This window comes from Furipterus horrens, unplaced genomic scaffold (assembly GCF_987537825.1).
Source record: "Furipterus horrens unplaced genomic scaffold, mFurHor1.1.pri manual_scaffold_7, whole genome shotgun sequence".
Classification (NCBI taxonomy): domain Eukaryota; kingdom Metazoa; phylum Chordata; class Mammalia; order Chiroptera; family Furipteridae; genus Furipterus; species Furipterus horrens.
The window spans coordinates 11,694,747-11,715,174 of NW_028327177.1; positions in this window are offsets into that span (position 1 = coordinate 11,694,747).

Below are 20,428 nucleotides of genomic sequence, written 5' to 3' on the forward strand. Positions count from 1 at the left end.
TATATCCCCAAAGGCTACAAAAAAAAAAAAAAAAAAAAAAAGAAAGAAAGAAAGAAAGACCACCAAGAATTGAGAACAGCCGAAACGGCTTAGGGAAATTTGCAGCAATAAGCTTCTGAACCTCCAAAACCAAGTAGAGTTTTTAGATGAAGCAGATCCTGGCAGACAAACAAGCAGATAAATATGAACCTATTTTATCATACCCTGGTCCAAGAGGTAAATCTTTTGGGGGGCCAATCCTGGAGAAGGGAAAGGGAATCCCAACTGGGCTGAGCCTGGGAAGGGGGTCATCTGTAACAAGAGCAAGTACATAGAACATGCTCTCAATATGCTGTGCACTGACTGCTCTAAGCTCTTTAAAGGTATTAGCTCATTTAATCTTTAACTCCACAAATTTATTTTTTCCCCTAATTAAATAGGCAAAGAAACTGAAACATAGAGAAGTAAAATATTTACCTAGGGTCATGCATCTGGGAAATGGCAGGGTCAGGATTTAAATCCAAGTACTGTACTGGGTCCCCAGGGTTCTTATCAATCACTACTCCCTACAGTCTCAGATGCAAGAGAACATAAAGATCCGAGGAGGCCTAGTCTTCTGACATCCTTCCCTAACTGGAGGATCAGGCAGTCTGGTGCCTTTCCTGGGAGCTTAAGCTTCAGTAATGAAATTCATTTCATTGGGGATGTAATATACATTTTATGTTTCAAAGCATTTTCTTTCACATCTCTTGGCTCAGCCCTTTGTCATAAAAACCCCAGGAGAAAGGTGGAGAAGGGAGAGTTGCCTCTAATTTATGGAAAGCGAGAATGAACCTTGGGGAACTTAAATAAATTGTGCAATATCACATGACTGGGAAGGGATGGGGCAAAGGTTATGACTCAGATGGGCCTAGGTGGGGGTGGTGACAGTCCCCAGAGCCAGCCCTGGATGGTTTGGTGGTAACTGAGTGTTTGTTGCTACCTCAAGTCAAGCCACACACATAATCTCTTTTATGTGTATATTATTTGTTGATGCTCAGAAGAACTTTTCCATATGCCATCTTATTTAATTAAATCCTCATATGCACACGTGTGTGTGTGTGTGTGTGTGTGTGTGTGTGTGTGTGTGTGTTGGAGGGCAGAGGACATTATCCCCTTTCTGCCAGTGAGAAAAATTCAGCCTTGCAGAAAGTAAATGCGTTCTCAAGACTGCAGAACTAGTAAGAGTGTATCAGAGACAGAAATCAAATCATCCAACCCTCCTCCCACCCATAAATTTGTATTCCCAGTGAGACTAATTCGGAGCTGTAATGTTGCCGGTGAGCTTTATAGTTAAGTGTCTTCTGAATTTTATATCTCTCTTTCTCTTTCTTCCCTTAGACTACCCCAATACCTCCTAAAATCACCTATCCCTCTTGCTTCACTATAATGTTATTACTATTCAAAGCCAGCAGAGAGAGAGAGAGAGAAAGAGAGAGAGAGAGAGAGAGAGAGAGAGACAATTAAATCATCTTCAAACAGAAAACATTTTGTCAGGAAACATGTTGTGACTCCTCACCAAGGAAACGCAGAATTGATGACGTGAGTGGAGGGATGCCTTATGGCTATTTAGTAATCGTCGGCAACACACAACTACACTGTCAGCGATTAGAGTCAGTGATGTGTTATCCTCTGTCTGACCTAATGTCACCGTACTTCCCACAATTACTGGCTTTTGAAACATTAACAGGAATTGAAGTCACTGATCTCAGCAGCTTGATGGGAGAGGAAACAGAGCACCAGATGGCAGAACAATCTCTTAAGACAAAGGAAAGTCTATTATATTTGGGACCCTAGTTCCTTCATCTGGAAAATGGGAGTGAAAGTAACTAACTTAATAAAAGGTTTGCCTCCTAAAAAACCGTGAGACGTTGTAATCCAACGATAATGCTGCGCAGGCACCTTGGCCTTCGCCCTAGCCTCTTAACCAAGGATGAGGTGATTTATGATGGAATTTGCATAGGCAAACAAATCCCCAGCTGCAAAATGCCTGCCTGAAGTTTCATGGTTCACTAAGGATTAAGATTCGGAGCTCCTTCTGGGTGGCTCGAGGCTCTGACAGATATACTTTCCCAGTTAGTTTCCTGACTGTGGTAGGTATGCCTTCACTTCGTGGAGTGATGAAGTTTGACTCTACCCAGGAGGAGTGAATTAAAGATTGCGGGCTGTGAAGCCTCATGTTCTGTGGAAGTTAATTGGAAGGAGCCTTTCTTTGGGCAAAATTGCTTTCTTTGCGACTTGGAGTAGCTAGAGGAGGGATTACAAATTACCCAAGATAGGAGCATGACCAATCTGTTTTTCTTGTAGGGATTCACTGAGTAGTGCATGTTTCTGAAAAGATTTGATTGACACAGGAAGACGTTATTGATACACCTTCATAAATGAGGCAATAGGACTAGATTTGCAGAACGCCAGAATCTCTGAAGAGCAAGGGACATAATGCTTGAATCCTCCATTTAATTTTCTGTTCAACTGGCATCAGGGTACATTGAAACTTCCTGCGATATGGAACACCCTGAAAAGTATCATAGATTATTCTATCTCAAACAACTTTAGCAAGTTAGTTACCTTGACCTGTAATTTTTTCTTCTACCATATGTCTACTAGAGTCATACAAAACCAGTTGGGTCCCACTGACATGACAGACTTTTATATACCCGTGTATATTTGATTCCTATTATATAATCCTGTTTGCTCTTCCTTTTGTTTACTACCACTCACTGGATTCCACTGTTCTTCATATGGCATGATTGGGTCATACACACACACACACACACATACACACACATATACTGCCATATATATATATATATATATACCATCCATCCATCCATTCAGATGTATGAGAGTTATGTGGACATAGAATAAAATAAGAACAAGGCTAAACACAGATTTTATAGCTTTAATCTAGTGTAGATTTTATTATTATTTTTGTTCACTTAGCAACTGATGAGCTCCTCAGTCGGTTCTAGAATCATAAAATTCTAGAATTGAAAGAGATATTGAAAATCATCTAAAGTTTGCCTATATCTTTTGTGCATGGCATATTGAGTCTCTGCCATTCCTATGAAACTCACCTGGTTGGGCTTATAATCATGCAGCTAAATTCACTGACACTATGCTCTCTACCACTATCTTTTATTTGACATCAAAAATTACAAAACATGGCTTTTAACACACAAACACCAATGGTTCATGTAAACCCACTCACTGGTAGTGATTCATTGTTTTTCACAACTTTTGAAGTCTACAGATAGGTAGCTATAGCAACATTATTACTTAGAACAAAGCAAGAGCAATGGATATTAGAGAGAAAATCATGACTAAGGCAAAGAAGCATGGACTCTAGGGACTGAAAAATAATTTGAAAATCAATCTACTGTTATAGTAATTTCTGCCATATTCTGACTAGTTAGTGAGCCAGCCTCTCTTTGAATATATCTCAGGACTGGAAGCCAGGGGCTTCAGGGCAACGGGCAGCATTTTTATATGCTCTGGTTGCTGCAAAATGCTACCTAAAAATGAGCTAAAATTGTCTCCCTGAGACTTTTGGTGAGGGGATCTAGTTTTCCTCTTTGTCACTCATAAACTGTTCCCTTGTCAACAACTTAACTGCAAAATGAGAATATCACCAGGGGAAATAGGTCCCCTATCACACTGGTCATCCAAGTCAATTATAGGCAGCCACATGGTCAGCTCTGAGGAGTTATGGTGGCCTGTCACCACTGGCAGAGTGATTTCTGCAGGGGACACCTCATTATGGGAAAATGCCCTCAAAGGGCAAGCCTGTTTCTTGTCCTGGCAGGCCTGTCACATCCGATGCTCCGGGAAACAGCAGCAAAGAATTGTGGCTGAAAGAATTGTAAATTTTGCCTGTGGAGAGTCACTGAGGGCAATTCTCCTGAAAAGGATTATTTGTCAACTGCAGTCAGGCTCTTTGTTATTAGAATTTAATTGATATTTGCCACTGAAGAAGAAAGCTGAAAACAGGATATAAGGCAAGCAATTAAATCTCTTTGATAAAAGGTAGTTAATGAGTTGTCAAATTTGGTAGAGATTATTTCCCAAGCCATCCCCCAGCCCTGACCTCCAGTCTTTTTTTTTTTTTTTTTTAAATTGTAACGCTAGGTAGGGCCAGGTCTATCCCGGGGAAATGTCAAACAATCACAAGATAAGCAAATTAAGTCAAATAAGACCAGGCAGCTTTTGTGCAATCAAAAGAACAAAAATGAGGAGTCAGGGGACCCAGAATTTAGCTCAAGTGGTTCAATAGCTAACTTTGCAACTCTCCTCTGTGTCTTCATTGATTCATTTGTCAAATGTGGGTGAGGACCAGATGACCTCTAAGGTCCTTCTAAGCCTAGTGTTCTGTTCCTGTTCTATACAGTTATGTATAACTTTAGATATATAGCAGATAAGAACAAACATCTGGCATAAAATGCAAACATTCCCACTAATTAGCTCTCTGGTCTGGGTTAAGTTCATTAACCTCTGTAAGTATCAATGTCCTTCTTTGTAGAAAGGGTGAACATATGCATATCTCATAGGATTGTGCTAGAATTAAAAGAAAAAATACATGTGGATTATTTGACCAAGGGCTTGAGAGATGGAATGTGATCACTAAATATTGGCTATTTTTATGAATACTCTGTTTCAGGATCCAGTTTTTTAAACTATAACAATGTGTCTTAACCACCAGAGGGCACTGTATAGAAAACAGCTAGACTGGTCTTTTAAGCTGGATATACACCTATTTGCTGTTTGAAGCAATTGGCCGCCTGCTACCTAGAAATTTGAGTTTAGGGTGCTTGGTCCCCACTTGTATCTTATGCCAGTCTCAGTGACTGAATGCTGTCACTTCCTCGCTCTATTGCTCCTCTACTTCCCCACGTGTTCATCAGCAATCATCATGAATCAAATTGAATATGTATCTTCCATCCTACAATATACTTATATAGAAATGAATAAGGCTGATATCTTTAATGGCTTTCCACAGAGCATATGTAATTTAGGGAGAAACCAAAATGCATAAAGGAGTGTATATAGTATGTTAATTTTTAAGGAAGAGGAAATATATAAGTATATGTATATGTAAAAACAAATAGACATAGTATATTAAACAAATACATATATATTTATTTTCACTTTTGAAAGAAAACAATAGAAAAATAAATCAAAATTTAGTGAAAAAATTAGTGGTTATCTATCCAGGAAGGTAGAAAAGAGGGGAAGGACCAGGGAAGAAAGAAACGCTTCTCCAAAATTAATCTTGTTTTATAGTTTTGACTGTTAAACCATGGGAGTATTTTGCTAGTTTAATAAGGGAATTTTACTTTTAAAAAAGTTATCTCTAAAAATTGAAAAGAAAAAAACAAAGCAAAAACAAATCCACTTACTTTGTGTCAAATTAGTCATCAACCAAATAAAAAATAATTATAGTGATTTTAAAGAACAATGTTTTGACTATATAGCTCTGATGAGGTCTAAAGGACAAAAATAAATACAGCAAAGGAGCCATACATTGCACTCAGTAGTCCCATTGTTAGTAATAATAGGTAACATTATTTTAAAACACATATGGATGTATTAAAGCAGGGAAGCTAATGTATCAAGAATCATTAAGAATTAAATTTTCAGTGAAAGAGGAAAGATACAAATATGAATGATACAAAGATACAAATATACAAAAGTTAAATACTCTGTCATTTGAATTAGAAATTTTATGCATTTATTATATTTTCTAATTCTAAAAAAGAAATGGATTTTATTGTGGGCTACTTCAGTGTACAGAGCTATTGTAGAAAAAATAATTTTCCAGGGGTCCGTAAATGCTCAGAAGCAATGGCAACTTTTAGAAAAACACTGAAATGTATGAATAAAAAATGTGTTAAATTTTATTGAGAGTTAATAACAACGTAAGAAAAAAGTAAATGCACTGAGATTATTTTTCTAGTTATCACTGAGAAGACTTTTGGAGCTGAAGTAACTGCACACTTGGACATTTTCATATTTGATATTGCCTGTTTGGACATGCCCCGTTTAGTCAAAATGTTTGTCTTTTAATTAGTAGTCTAACATTTCTTTTCTTTTAATACACTAGTGTTAGGAAGTGTAAAAATGAGAAAGACTGATTTTACACAAAAGGAGTGAGGTATATCTTTGAGGTAATTATAATTGAACAATGCCAGGAAGTGACCATGACTAATTATAATCCAGTGGAATGAGCACTCTATTGAGTGTTAGGAGACTGCTTCTGAATTAAGATGTTGTATGATCCTAAGTCAATTGGGTAAATATTCATTGCATGTGAAACACTGTTCAAAATGATGAAGATTAACTGTAGAACCAGATAGACAAGATCCCGACTCTTTTAAATCTTGCGCTCTAGTATGGAGAGACAGAAAATAAACATGTCACACATGAATTAACATCATGCCCAGTAAACGCTGTGAAGAACATAGCAGATGAAAGAGAAGCAATTGGAGTTAGGGGAGGAGGGATTAATGTGACTGGTTGGTCTGGAAAGATCTCCCTGAGGAGTAAATGACAAGAAGTCAATGAAGAAGAGATCTGGAAGCAGAAATCATTCCAAACAGAAGAAATAGTCTTCCATGAGTCAAGAATAAGGCCTTTAGTATCAAGGCACAAAAAAGATAGTGTGACTGAAATGTAGAGAGCAAAAGTGGGAGTACGAGTAGGTGACGTCACAGAGGGATAGAGAGGACAGATCATGGAGGGCCTGTGGGTTTAGATTTTCAGGGGAAAGCTCTGGCAGGTTTAAGACATAAAATTGGCATGTGATCACATTTTTCAAGTATCTCTCTGGAGATACTGGGGTTGAAAATGCATGAAGGAAGACAGAAGTGGCTAATGTAGTGTGCTGATGCCTTGAGAGCTGATGGTTTTTCGCCCTAGAGGTGGGGAGAAATGAACAGGACTTATAGGATGGAAATGAAGCATGGGAGGTGAGTAAAAAGAAATGAAAATTGAATTGTAGATTGATGCCTGCAGCACCTGGGTGGATGATAACAGATTAGCTACTGACTTTCTATACCATACTTTTTTTTTTTTTTTTTTTTTTTTTTGCTAAAGGAAGTAGGATCACCTACCTATAATGTTTAACTCCGGATCTAGAACTCTGGATGTAGACAAAATGATGCCAATTATAATCTCAGAGAGAGGGGATAGTCAACAAGTAATAACAACAAAACCGTCATTTAAAGTCATAGAAATAATTTCCATATTTAAACTCCATAGTATTTTTAAAGCATTTGGATATTTTGAAAACTTTGAATATTTAGCAGTGTGAAGGCAAACTGGTCTTCTCTCAGGTACCTCAAGCTTGTAAAAACTTTTCTTGTCTTAGGATTTTGTTCTTTCTGTTTATTTTCTTGGTTTGACACCATACTCATGTCTTAGCATAACTGGTTACTATTTGGATGAATGAATGAATGAATGAAAGAAATAGAATGCCAAAATAACTAATTTCCCAGGGTCTATAAAGTATGATGATAAGTTGAACGCAGGCATTAATGTGAGTTATGGATGCTATTTTGCTTCCCACTTGTCTTCTTTCAATTTACGATTCTTTTCCATCTTTGAGTTGGAGACCCAAGTGTGTTATAGATCATTTACTAAAATATGATCAATTGGAATGAAGAGACTGGTGGGTAAAATGTACTCTAGGAAAGAAAAGCAATGGTAGGGAACACCCATTTCCAAAGTATTAGAAACTTTGTCACAAATGTAGTAGTGTCTCCTGGATGGTTCGTCCGTGAGAAAAGCATTTGTCAACAGTCTTAGAAGAGAAAAGCCTGCCTGCGTGACTTCACAGCTACAGCCTCTTGAGAAAATCCCCACCGCATTCAGAATACAGCAAAAGGCAGCTGGAGTTTTCTCTCTCTTATGGTATTATTTGTGTATCTGAAGAGTTTCTGGAACTGAGTAGCTGAGGTTTCCTGACTTTCAAAATTTGGGCCCGTTTTCTTTATTCCCTAGAAACTAACATTCCTCTTTGATTTATCTTAGATGTGACAGACTTTCCTCATTTCCAGGCCCTGATCTGGTGGGTGGCTGGTGATTACAGTATATTTTTTTAAAGATTGTATTTATTTACTTTTAGAGAGAGGGAAAGAGAGGGAGAGAAACATCGATCGGCTGCTTCTCTCATGCTCCCTAATGGAGACCTGGCCCACAACCCAGGCATGTGCCCTGACCAGGAATTGACCCAGCAACCTTTCAGTTCACAGGCTGGTGCTCAATCCACTGAGCCACACCAGCCAAAGCTGCACTGCATCATTAAAAATTCAAGAAGTCCCACTGGTTTCCTTCTCCCCGTGTTGCAAAAACTTTTCTTCATTCTTAAGGAGGGAAGAGTTTTCTAAGTGAAGGCCTATATCCAAAAGAAATACCCAAATAAAACTTTGGAAACAACCCAAGGTGAATATAAACATCCTTTGTAGATAGAAATATCAAGTGCATGTGAGGGCTATTAAAGCAAAACTTTTCTTGGCAGGACTATTTTATGTTCCTCCTGTAGCAGGACTTCTTGCAAGATCCTACTCATTGCGTCCTTCTCAGTACAGATGATGGAGCCATCTGCGATATCATGTGGATACATAATATATCATAAAAGTTCCCTTTGGGGGAGCCAAAACAACCAACAAAAATTTTAAATTTTTCAGTTGCTTTATTTCTCTTTAATATATAACCATTCTTATTTTTTAATTTTTTCCAACATATCTGATGAGGTTTGACATAAAAGAGAGCCTTTTTAAAAATTGAGACGTCTTCAATTCAGAAAAGGTCTATTTCTGACGCTAGGACTAGGCATATGATGTCTGTCTGGAAAAAGTCCAGCCAATGTTAATACGACGAGAATGGTTTGTGCAACATCAATGTAAGATGGCAGCCAAGGAGAGTGGACTGGAATGCGCATTAGTGAACAATGATGACTTCACTCTACTAGTCAGTGGGGGCAGTAGATGCCCTTGAGTGAGCATGTGTAGAGTGTGGCTGTCACATTCAAAGTGACAAGTGGCTGAGCAAGCAGACCAATGAATCTGTGTCAAACTTTGCATTAAGTTTGAACACTCTTCCTCAGAAACTATTCAGATGGTTCAGAAGGCCACAGCTATGGGCAACTGGTGATTGGCAGCTTCATCACAGCAATGCACCTGCTCATGCATCATGTCCAAAAGAACATCAAGTCCAGCCTATATTTGGCACCCTGCGACTTCTGGCTTTTCCCAAAACTAAAATCACCTTTGAAAGGGAAGAGATTTCAAGCCTTCAATAAGATTCAGGAAAATATGACGGGGCAGCTTATGGCGATTGGGAGAACTGTGTGAGGTCCCAAGGTGCCTACTTTGAAGGGGACTGAGGCATCATTGTCCTATGTACAATGTTTCCTGTATCTTGTATCTTCTTCAATAAATGTGTCTGTTTTTCCTATTACATGGCTGGATACCTTCTGGACAGACCTCATATACTAGCAGGATTGTTCATGAAACTCTTTTTATGCCTTCAATTTCTTACCTTTCACTGTCTCTTTATTCCACCAAAAACTATGCCTGTAACTTAGGTACTGACTTCTGCATTGCCCAGCTTAATGAACAAGTAGTCTTTTTTTTTTTTTTTAACAAGATAGGATTAAAATCAAAGCCATACACAGCACCACTATAAAATTCTCCCATTTTAAATCCATGTATATTTTTAACTGTCATGATTTCAGCTCCCTCTAATTCATATTCTTCCTCCTTGTCCAGAAGCACAGTGTATTCATTTCCTATTGCTGCTGTAAAAAGTAGCAACAATAATAATAATACCATAATTTAGTAATTTAGTGCTTAAAGCAACATAAGTGTATTATTTTACAGTTCTATAGAACAGGTCTTCTTGGCTGATTTCTCTGTTCTGGGTTTCAGGAGGCTGAAATCAAGGTGTCAGTCTGCTGAGCTTCTCTTAGAGAGCTCTAGGAAGAATCTGCTTCCAAGATCATTCAGGTTGCAGGCAGAATCTGGTTCGTTACGGTAGTAGAACTGAGGTATTATTTCCATGCTTGCCATTAGCTGACAGGACACCTTTAGCTCCTAGAGGCCTCTTTTCAGTCCTTACATGTGGGCCTCTGTATCTCAGAGCCAGCAGTGATGCCTGCAATGTCTCTCTCACTTGGAATCTCTCTCTGACTTCTGCCGCAGCATCTCTTCTGCTTTTTTCTTCTGCCACTTTTTTTTTTTTTTAAACTGAAACCAGAGAAATTTATCTGCTTTTAAGGACTCATATGATTTGATTGCATCCACCTGGATTTCCATGATTATCTTCCTACCTTAATGTCTGTAATCTTGGTTATATCTGCAAAATCCCTTTAGCCATGTAATATAAATAAGACCATCACAGTTGCTGGCGATTAGGGCACAGGTACTTTGCCCAGGGGAGGTGGGGGAAGCGTTACTCTGTCTCCCACACACAGCATGTAGGGAAATCCATTCTCCCACATCTAATACCTTTCACCCATTTGTCCATCATAGGTGAAAGAGACAGGATTCAATTCTGAGTCCTAACATCCAGAGGGTAGCTACATTTTAAAGCATGGATTCATTTTTAGAAAGAGCCAGAGACAAGGTAGAATTTGAGAGGAGGGAAATTGGTCAGATGCTCAGGATTATGGGTTATGGATCTGGCCAATTTAGTACTAAGATCAGGGTGCTACACAGGCTGATCTTCACTGATGCTTAGAGTGTGAGGCTAATTGCGGGAAAGGAGGCCAAGGGAGGGGCAACAGGAATGCTCCAGAGCTTGTTTCTAGGAAATCACAACTTCCTAATGGTGATGTCAGTGTAGGTGATATACTTCCCCTGTCAGAACTGATGCCTAAACTGGAAGGTAACTGAATCAAAGGTGAGTGGTTGACATCAGAGCATCTGTCTCTGAGAACATGTGACTAATTGAATCAGTGAGAGACTTTCTGTCTTTTCCTCAGCCCTTTTAACATCAGATCTGACCTCATCATGTTTCCCTGGAATGTTTCATTGATTTTATTTTATTTATTTATTTTTGCTTCCTTTTTTTTTAAATATGCTTTATTGATTATGCTGTTACAGTTGTCCCAATTTCTTTTCCCTTTGTTCCCCTCCACCCAGTGACATCCCTCTCTCCAGTTGCGCCCCCACTTAGTCCATGCCCATTGGTTGTGCGTATAGTTCTTCTCAGCATCTTCCTGTCTACTCCACTCCCTCCTACTATGCTTAATTCCCGTCCCATCTCCCTCCCTTTCCCCCATCCCCCTCCCTGCTGACCTCCCCCCATAATGTTCCCCATACCTATAATTCTTTTCCCACTCTCATTGCCTATGTAGTTTGCCTTTGTTTTGGTTTCCTAGCTTCTGTTGTTGGTTGTTGTGATCATTGATTTTATTTTAAATAAAATGTGTGGTTAATTAATACTGAGCTTGTTTAGACTGAACAGTCTGAAATCTTCTTCTTTGTTTTTTTATCCACTACCCTTTCCTTAGAGACATACTTTTCCTTAGAGTCATTCCTCTCGTAATTTTTCTCTGAAGAATTTTTTTTAATCTAGTAATTTAGGATCTGCAGTACATCTGTCTCTATCTTCACCTAATCTAGAAGCCTTAGACAATGCTCGACACAGAGGGTACTAGAGAAATAATAAATGATTAGGTGAAAGGTATTTCCCAAAGGGAAATTATTATAATTTCTTTTACCGCCAGCTATTCCTTAGTAATTGGTATTAAAGCCCAAATTAGCAGTCTGCTTATTGGAGGTGCAGTTAGCAAAGATTTCTTAGATCTTCTCATTAGAAGAATTAAAGTTCCAATATATGTCTCTGTGTCCTCTGACATATGGTGACAACCTTAATGGTTTTCCTGTGCAATGACTATTGCTCCTGTTTCTGATGATAGCATGTTGACTGTCCTTGAGGAAATATACGGAAGCTACTCTTAGTCTGTACAGTTAGAATAAGGTTGACCCTAGTCAGAGCTTGAAGAGTATTTAATTAAGTTTGGCCAATCAGAACCAATGACTCCTGATTTTCAGACTGTTTTAAAATTTGGGGAACAAAGAAGTTCTTGTTCTGATGGACATAAGTATTGTGAGGATGTGAGCTGGGCACTAGCAGGGGAGAAGGAGTGTTTAGGACCTACTCCACGAGGTTATCACAGCAGAGACAGAACATAGATTAAGTTCCAGCCATGTAATCTGAGCTCTTGGATCCAAGCCAGTCTGCCCTTCCACTTTCTAAATTTGTGAGCCAAAGAAATTTCTTTTATCCTTCCACCAGTTTGAATTGAATTTCTGTCATTTTCAGCTAAGAGCACCCTGACCAATGCACTACACAGCTCATAATAAATCATATCTTATACAAATTATAATTAGAGCATTATATTTAGGTCTGAATGCCCACTTCTACTGTCTGATTGTAAGCACTCTCGGGACAGTGGACAGCTTTGTGTGATACAGTGTAATAGCACCTAGATCAGTTCCTGAAACATAGACTTTTCCACCATATATTTCAATACATAAATTTTTATGTATATATATACATATACATACATATATATATATATTTCAAGAATAGAAGGATAATCATTGATGTTGTTTTCTCTTTTTATCTCCAATGATTTTTTTTTTACAAGTTTTGATTGAATTGCCTCCACTGTTCCTCCTTACCACAAAGGGATTACAGTGGGTGTCCGAAGGTCACCGGAGGCCAGAGGCAGATAAGATGACTGCCCACAGTTCTTTAAATCCACCCAGTAATCTGCAAGCCATATCATTACCTTTATTCGGGCAAGACAACAAAGTCAACCCTAAGGAAAAGAAAATAAAAGAAAAAAATTAGTAAAGTTTAAATATCAGCATAATCTCAAAAAACAATTATGTCCTAACTCAGTTGTTACTGCATAAAAATAAATAAATAAATAAAATAGAGATTGGAAAATATCAGGACAAATTAAGTCAAAATTTCTCTATCTTGGAGAGGAGAAAAATACAGCAGACGATGTTGTTTGAGATCATTTATACTTTGGTTCACATACTGAATGCATTGTCTAATAAGTATTCAAATCTCTTTTGTACTTTGTTGATGACAGATTTGCTAAATGAGACTCTGGAAAATCATCTTCAAAAGAAAAGTATCTGCCCACAACATCTCCCATAGAAATGTTAATGAAATCCCAGGTTCTTGTTACCTCTTTGGAAAGTCTGTGGATCCCAGGTGTTATTATAAATCAGACATTCAATAATAACCCAACTTGCCACGATCATTTGTGGATGAACTTTCAAAACACAAGTGCTTATAATTGGAATTTTAAATTCTGAAGAAAAGGAGCTCTATTCCCATCATTAACTCATTAATTAAGCCCCAAATTTCTACAGTCAGCGTGTTGTTAATCACCACATTGAATGCCTTTAATCCTGAGGCACCAAACAGAGCCCAGTAATCACATTTTTGCCAGTAACCTTTTCTTTAATGGTGGTGTTACTTTAGTAATAGAAAAAAGATAAGTTTGGGGATTCTAATCTTAGGGGTTAAAAATTATCGTAATGATTTTTCATCAAGTTGATAAGTTTTTTATCATGATAATTTCATAATATTCCACATATTTGGTCACTTCATTCCAAAGGTCAATACAGTTCAAAATTGACATTTTGCTTATAAGATTGAAGGAGGAAAGAAACTCACCCTTTGGAGGCATTGTACTGGCTCAGACCACCTTACATCCTCTTCAGTGCCTGTCAAAGCTCAGCCAATCAGCTACAACATCATTTTCATGTGAGGAATGGCCAGTTAAATTACTCCAGTCTTCTGTGTTACATACAGAGTTCTCTTGTCTGCCAACATGAATGGTTGCTATCATTACATCAGCCTCCAGTGACTTTAATACATGAATGGCTAGCTTACGGTCCAAGAGTGGATTGGCTTTTCTGTCTTTTTTTCAGAGGCATCTGCCAACCAACGGGAACAAGCAGACAAAGCTAGCTTTAAGTATTCTGCCCCACGCAGTATATAGACAACGTCTAAGAAGCTGCTCAAGATGAGACTCTGAGAATATGAAGGGCGACTATAGACTTCTGAAAACCTCCTTCCAGTAAGAGAGCTCTTCTCGTATATAGGAATGAAAGTAAATTGAATTGAAAGCAGAGCTGTGTCTGCTTGAATGTGAAGGGGAAGCTTAACAGAAGCGAGTGGTAGAAATAATTCAGGAAGCTATATATAGGGGCACAGGGGTGCCTATGATCTGTGGATGGCCTTGTTTACTCAAAGTGAGGAGAGAATTCTCTGACATGGCTTAAACTTTGGAGACAGAATATACAAGCTCCTGTTCTGCCTCTAGCACTCTTTTCTCTCTGTTTATTTTATTTTTGTGTTATTCCACTGTCAATATAACATCAACTCATTGCAGATAATTAGACAAATACATAAAATAGTAAAGAAGCAGAAACTTATCTATAATCTATTATCTATAATCCCAGGGAACACAAAGAATTACTGTTATCATTTTTGGCACATCTGTCTCCAATGTTATTTCTATTCTTTCTGTTTATCCAGGTAATATCAGGCTGAAAATATGAAAGTATCCTCATTTTAATCTATTTTTATATCCCATTTTATATCATTAACCTTTTTTATTTTTGCCATACCATTAAAAGTTTTTCATCAGCATCGTTTTTATAGTAAAACAGTACAAATAATTTATAGAATTACATAGATGTTCAAGAATTTACTTGGTCTCATCCTCAATTTATCTCCAAACATTCTAAATCATACAAAATACATGGCAAAAAATTCTTTCCCTGATGTAAACAGATATTTTCATACCCACCAAAGTTCTGATACATTCTTCTAGGCAGTGTCTGCCTTGCTGCCACCTACAATTAAGGATCACGATCATAATGAGTCATAGGCTGGTGGGGATTGCAGGGGAGGGAGAGGAGAGGGTTGCATAATGTGACTCAGGTAAGTCTGATTAGGAAAAAAGATAAAATCTACTAATGTGTGCAAAAAGAGGAGCAATATTCATAGAAAGAGAGTTACAATAAGCTTATGGCCTTTGAAAGAGTATATATACATTGAGGTGTAGACATTAGAAGCTTGTAAAGTAAAATCAAACTTATTCCTTTGAATTCAAAGACTGAATACACTGAATTATTTCGAAATATTTTAAACATTTCACACTAAACAAAGTGAATATATCAGTTTATCTACTGCTTGTGCTCATTGGCATTATAGGTTTTATTTGGAGTTTATACTTTGTACTTCAGAAGAAATAAAGCTATTTATAGGTAAATGAAGGAGTAAGTAGATTCTACTGACCTCTGGTAAGTTTTCCCCTCATCCCACCAATTGCCTTTGAATTCAGTACCACAGCAATCTGCAAGTGGCTAAAAATTTCTTTATATTTTGTCCATTTTCCCATTTGGGCAAGAAATGTACCTTAGAAGGACACTGAAGTGATGTTAAAAGAGAAACAAAATGCCTGGCTAATGATCATGCACACCGAATGACCCATTGCCTGAAAATGGAAGAAGTGACCACAAGAATTGAGCTTAGACTGCTTGCTACCACCCCCCAGCTGGGGCCGTCAGGTGCTGGGGAAGCCAACAGAAAGAGGAAGCTCTGCTCAGACACACATTGACTCATAAGATAAGTTACTTCCTCAGATAATTTTCTTGTCCAGTCAGAAGCCTCTTATTTGTTTTCATAGAAAGATAGGTAGAGATGGAGCCAAAATCCTTGGCGTAGCGGAAGCGATGAGTGCTCAGACAGGGCTCTAGAATGACCAGTTGACCACAGAGGAGAGAAGCCCCGGCTCGGGATACTTGTTAGTCACAAGGTGGCTGGAAGAAAGAGCTGCTTGTAGACATTCGCACTCAAGTGACCACACTTTTCTGACTACGCAATAAAGCCAAGGACACTTGTTATCTCCGTCAGCGAGGAGGGTAGTTCCCTGAATTCACACTGAAAATATGAAAGCAGTCACATCTGGAAGGCTTGGGCCCCACCCACGGCTCATATTTACAACGCTTTGACAGTCTGGCCCTTTTCTGGAGCCCACATGGAAGCTGTCAGAGCAAACCCACAGAGGATTGGTGACGATAGGCTGGACACATCCAGGACTCTCCCAGATACGTCCTATTGATCAATACAAAGCAACTGGTGCTCTGATGCCAAGCAATCTGGAAATGAAAACACAAATTGTTTTCAGCCCATAATTTACCCCAAGAGCCTTCCTTTACTTCCAAAAGTGCTCAGTGGTTGGTCTCTGGTTAGAAGAAAGAACAAAGTTGAAAAAATGCTGAGAGCTATTTAGTTCTGAAGTGTCAGGGGCTTCTGAATACTTGATTCATCTGCTTATAGAGAATTACCCTATGTATCACTCAGAGCTTTCCAGTATTTTAAAGGATGCAACGCACCTAGATCCCAAACTGATAATGCAACGTTTAAACAAGTTAGAAAAATTGGCTTTTCTAATTGTTTAAATTTTTAAGCAAATCAGTAACTATGATTTTACAGGTAAGCAAAGGATGGAGGCTATAATAAAATGCAACCACATTTCAGCGACATTGACACTCGCTATAATGCTGCCATGAATAAAACTGCTGAGCACTTTGCATTAATTGCTGTCATTGATGTGAAACAGGTGAGCCAAAGTTTTGCTTTCTATTCCTTTTAATGTGTTGCATCTTCGGCATCTAAAACAATGGTCCACCTTTCTCATGATGTCATTGAACTTGAGGATAAAAGACATAGAATATAAAAATCAAGTTGCGGGAATTCTGATTTGGAACAAGCGACTTTTATTGAGATGGGATATCTTCCAGACGGCAGCCACTGTGCCAGATACTTTCCAAGCTGTCATTTCCAGGGCAACGTATAAAAGAACGTTGTAACAGTGGACATAGCCTGAGATGGGAAAAGTCTTCCACAAAGCTGTTTGTCACCAGAGGTGCTAAAGCGCGGTGTGTTGGGGTTTCTTTGTGGGTGACTGTTTCTGTGTAATCAGAAATCGAACTAGACTAATTATGAGGTGACTCCAGACAAATGATTAACTGATTCAACTCCTTCAACACCATCAGTACCGTCACCCAGATGCTGCATTCCCACTGAAAACACTGAGAATAAACTAAGATCCTAGCTTGTCTCTCTTATAAGGGTGGACCTTCTGCTGTTAACGCTTTCCCCGCAGCGTTAACATCAGCCAGCTCACCTTGACGTCAAAGTTTCCTGAGTTCTACTAATGGGCCCTTTTATTCATCAGCTCTTTCCTCTGCAACATATTCATTCCACAAATAGTTTCCAGCGGGGGCCTTTCCCTCAGAATCTTACTGTGAGTAAAGCAAGCCGGTTCCTGCCGTATGATGTTTGCCCTTTGCCTAAGCAGTCTATGTGCATTTTCCCCTGAGTTCCCCCAGCTGCTGGAAAGCATATATTTCTATCCCTTAGATGCAATTATGATTTTCAGAGAGACAAGGGGAGAGCGTTGAAGGTATAGGTCATCAGGTCAGGGCCAGGTAGCACAATGGAAGGGAGATGCCACTATAAAGACAAACACACCCATATCTTATAAACCCAAGTTTCTTTTCAAACCCAAGTGTGGTTTAGTTTCTCTTAGGACTTAAAGGAAATCTACCTGCCCCATCTCTGTGACAATGCTTCAAGCTCTTAAACTTAAGACAAATGAAGATACTAGACACAAGTCAAATACCCCTGAGACAAAGAAGACATGATTGAATCCTACTCTTCAGATCAGGGGAATACCAAATGCTATCGTGCAATGCATAGGCAGCAGGAATGCATGAGCAATACGGAATGAGTCCTGCTCATGAGGACTCAGATATTTTAATTAGATTATTATAAAGTAAAGAGGAAGTGTAATGAAGACACTCAGCAACAATCTTTTTCTGTGATGGAATTTTTGTGAGCTCAAGGACAAAGTACTTTATCTGGACCCACAGAAGTGCTTTATGAAATCTTTTTAACCCTCAGGCATTCTGTGGAGATACCACCTCAATGGGAATTTCAGAATCTTGTGGTAATAATAAGGGGTTGAAGTATAAAATAGTAAATATATGAATGAATGGGTGAGTAAATGATAACAGTCACATGATCAAATAGCCTGTGTGTATGTGCGTGCATGTGTGATTCAGGTCAAACTTTTGTTTAGAAGTTGCTCAGGTGAAATATCACATTATTAGCATTATTGTAGAATACCTGTATAGTGGGTGGCTTTGGCTATCTGCAGTCTGAACATAAAAGCTTAAAATTATTACCTAATAACTCATGCCATGTAGCAATGGGAATTCGATTAGGGCACCAATGGGAAGTAGTTGTGAGTCAGGAGAGAATCAGCTGTGCAGGCGTAAGCCCTTTGCTGAAGAATAAGTCTAGATAATCCCAAGGCCCTCATGTCTGCACTTGGCTTCCCTTCCTCTTTTTTCATTTCTAACATCACCAATCTGCTGAAGTTGGGAAAATATCACGTGCTATGTAAAAAATAAAGAAAAAAGAAAACCCTGACAGTAAACAAACCAAAAATCAAGCAAAATTTTTACAAACATGAAAACTTAGTAAAAAAGCTTTAGTGAGTTTCCCTTATGAAAAAAAAATAAAAGTATCATATCAGTTAGAGTGAGAATGTCAAAAGTGGTAGTAGCCAGGATCTCTAACATGTCTACCATATGCTCTTCCCAAAATTAGGAAAATACATTTGTGAAATTGTTCTAGAAAATGCTCTATCAATGCAAATTTTTCTGTTCAGTGAGTGATAAAATGTTTGCAAAAGACAAAATGGTAATTAACTTTGATTATGACTATTTTTAATAAAAAATGATTTAAAAGGAATGCAATTTAATATTTTTATACATAGATATATAAAATCACTGCACATAATAATATAATCACATATATCACATATATATATAATAATTAAGAGTATAAAGAATTCTGTCAATTTTTCCATATGCTACATTTTGTAGAAAAATTTTTTTGCTAAGATTTTTTAATGTTATTTCATTTTGTTTATTTACTTATTTTTAGAGAGAGGAGAAGGGTAAAAGAGAGAGAGAGAGAAATATCAATGTGTGGTTGCCTCTTGCATGCCTCCAACTGGGGACCTGGCCCACAACCCAGGCACGTGCCCTGACTGGATGGGTTCTCAGGTCTGTGGTCAATCCACTGAGCCACACCAGTCAGAGCTCTAAGATTTATTTCAAGTATAGAGATTGTCAAAACCTTCTCACTTTCCCTTCTTGACTATTACACTTTGGATGATGTCACCATTCTGAAATATCTTCAAGTACAACAAGAATATCTACCAAGATAATTAGAACAAAGTTAGGTTAGTTGATTAAGGCTATTTTATCTCCATGTAGTATATTTGTTTACTCACCAAACACAAACTATTCACTTACGTCAGTTACTGAATTTACACAGTTCATGTTTCTTTGAAGGTCACAGTAAACAACAATTCATTTGAACAAAAATGTGTTCAGCGCCAACAATATACCAAGTACTTTGCTAGGTGATGAGCATATAATAATGAAATTTTTATATCCATTTATGGGAAATATTCTGAAAAATTGCTTGGTTGGAATGGTTGGTGTCGATTCACCAATGAGTAAGGAAGCCACAGTCTTTTTTTTGTGACTCACTCTTATCCATCTGTTGAATGACCCTCGTTCCACTAAACCCCATATACACTGGCAAGCATGCTGATTGGCATTTTCTCTCAACATTGTGGACACTGGCAACCACTAGTGCATGTTTCGAATGTCTAGAAGGACCATCGTCGAACAGGTCATGCATAAAGGCTTTAAGGCCATCCAGCTGTACCATGGAGATAGGGTCATATTGGCATGTTTCTCCTCAACCACATCCTACAAATTCCATTAAAACTGGTATATCTTTAATTTGAAGGAATTTGTTTCTATTTCTCATAATAATACAATGCCACAAAAAGGATATAAAAATTGATTATTTGAGCTCTCCAGTTTATATTCCACAGTAGTAGATGGTATTATTGTTCCCATTATTTGTTGCCTTCCTTTCAAGAAAACTGTACATCTTTTCTCTTGTTATGAGAATCACATGGACTCCGTATAGAGGAACATATCACGCCACTGGGGTGGGCTTGCCCATTTGACTTTTTTTGACCAATCAATGAATTGTGTCAAGTGAGTTGTAGGCCATGTGAGCGGAAATGTTGAGGACTATCATGGGTTCATCATTGTCCAAATAGGAACTGATTCTTCAGCTTGGATCCTCAAATAAATAAAATACATGGTGCAGAGTCATAGACTAAAGCAGAGTTGCACCTGACCTGTGCTGACATGGAACGTAAGTGACATAAAACTTAATTGCCGTAACCCACTAGGATTTGCAAATTGTT